This window comes from Tupaia chinensis, unplaced genomic scaffold (assembly GCF_000334495.1).
Source record: "Tupaia chinensis unplaced genomic scaffold, TupChi_1.0 Scaffold148073_2, whole genome shotgun sequence".
Taxonomy (NCBI): domain Eukaryota; kingdom Metazoa; phylum Chordata; class Mammalia; order Scandentia; family Tupaiidae; genus Tupaia; species Tupaia belangeri.
Genome location: NW_006207924.1, coordinates 6,954 through 9,303, shown reverse-complemented (window position 1 = coordinate 9,303; position 2,350 = coordinate 6,954). Strand labels below are relative to the sequence as shown.

The 2,350-nt window shown below is 45.3% G+C and overlaps 1 pseudogene; it reads right to left on the bottom strand.

Annotated features, from left to right (window-relative positions):
• Positions 1-844, bottom strand: part of LOC102480149 (T-complex protein 1 subunit eta pseudogene) — a 19,297-nt pseudogene extending 18,453 nt beyond the window's left edge.
• Positions 845-2,350: the final 1,506 nt, after the last annotated feature.

Below are 2,350 nucleotides of genomic sequence, written 5' to 3'. Positions count from 1 at the left end.
TAAAAAAGAATTATTTATTTAATTTTATTTATTTATTCATTTATTTTCATTTGACCAGAGAAAGACAGACACACAGAGAGAAGGAGAGTAAGAAAGCAAGCCACCAGGTCCAGGACTCGAACTGTGGTCGGCCATGTGGGAGTGTTCAGCATCTTAACCACCATGCCACCTGCTGGCCCCGTGGTGTGAGTTTTAAGCTGCTGTGTCCAGGACTCAAACCACGGTCAACTACATAGGAGTCCAGTGATGTAACCATTATGCCATCTGCTGGTCCTGATTCCACTCATTTTAAGCTGCAGCAAGTCATTGAGCATCATCACTGCATCCAACACTATCTTGGCAAAGAAAGCTGAGAGATGTACTTGGAGTTCTGCACTGTCATGGTACATTTCTGCAGCAGCTTCCTCTGCTCCACTTTATCTTGCTTCCTCATGGTCATAGTGATCTCTCTAATCTAATTAACGGCCAACTGAGTGGCTGTGCAGAAAGCTCGAATGACTGGGGGTGCAAACCTTTCTTCACCTGCTTCAGGAACTCTGCAGGGTCATCGCTGAGGTCAGTGCCATCACCAACCTCAGCATCTTGGGATTTGGTAGTGCCTGCTAAAATCTTCACTGCAGGATGGATGACATCAAGGAGTTTCAGAACTGCGATTCCATCATTAGAAATACTTGCTTTACATTGGCCATCCACAAATAGATTGTCCATGCCACGGGGACCCAGGGTGCTTCTTACATACAGCCTCAGCACTTACCTGGCAGGCACAGATATTACTCACAAGGTGGGGAATGCCTTGGGAGCTATCAGTACCCTCTTCCAACAGGATAACTGGTGTGGGCATCATCTTGAATGCTTGTTCAGTGTCCTGCCACTCCTCTCTTTGGCCATCCAGGCTGCCCTGCTACCCCACCGAGAATCCACAATTTTTAAAAATTATTTATTTATTATTATTATTATTGTTAATAGCATTTTTCACATGAGTTTTGCCAGAGAAAGACGGGGAGAGAGAGAGTGATAAAGCAAGCCGCCAGGTCTAGGACTCAAATCATGTCCAGCCATATGGGAATTCCAGCACCGTAATCACCATGCTACCTGCTGGCCCCAAGAGAATCAAGGTTCTAGGGCATGCTGATTCTGCTGGTCCAGGGACCACATTCTGAGAACAACTAGTACAAGGCATCAGTGGAGACTCCCTTAGGTCACAATTATCATGACAGCAGACTTTCTGCCTATTCTGCCAAGGACCTCAATGAACACAGTCTGAAATGGGGATCCCCTGACTTGGTAGTTGGGTGACCATGACGGGGAAGAGGTTACCCACTTTATCTCTCTGCAGGGTAATATTAGTGTTGGATCACTCGGATCACTGGCAGTGTGGGCTGTGTGCGTGTACATGCATGCATATGTGTGCATGCCCATCTGTGCTGCCCCGACAGGTACTGCTGTCCCTATGCAAACTTTAAGGCTGAGTACAGATCTTCTCCAGGCTCTCTCTTCTTTATCTTTCTTGAAATCAGAGTTTTTTCAAGGCGAAGGAAATGGTAGGTTGCCTATTTCCCTGAGCCTTTCAGAAAGCCACCATCATGGTGAAATGAGAGAATAATGGGGTCGGAGTCAGGTACTTCTGAGGTTTACATGCAAACTCTGCCTTTCAGCAGTTATGTGTCCTTCTAGGACTTTGGAGATGTGTCTGAGGCTCAGCTTCATTATCAGTAAGGTTAGGATTATGATCCTTATCTCACAATACTGTCCAGGGAATCAAAGGTAAATCCTGAGGGGAAGCACTTGACACTATGAGACATAGGGTAAGCATTTAGAAAATGTTAGTTCCCTTCCTTCCCTCTACTCCCCTGCCCCCATTTAGATGTTTTGATGTTCTACAAGAAGACTCTAAGGTAGCTTTCTGATCCACCATCTGCAATGGGACTGCCACCACAGTGCAAATTTTCGTAAAAACCCTCACAGGGAAGACCATCACCCTCGAGGTTGAACCGTCGGATACAATAGAAAATGTAAAAGCCAAAATCCAGGATAAGGAAGGAATTCCTCCTGATCGGCGAAGACTGATTTTTGCTGGCAAACAGTTGGAAGATGGGCGTTCTTTGTCTGACTACAACATCCAAAAGGAATCCATGCTTCATCTTGTGTTGAGACTTCATGGTGGTGCTAAGAAAAGAAAGAAGTCTTACACCACTCCCAAGAAGAATAAGCATAAGAGAAAGAAGGTTAAGCTGGCTGTCCTGAAATACTATTAGGTGGCTGAAAAAAAATTAGCCGCCTCCGTTGGGAGTGCCCTTCAGATGAATGTGGTGCTGGAGTTTTTATGGCCAGCCTTTTTTTTTTTTTTTTT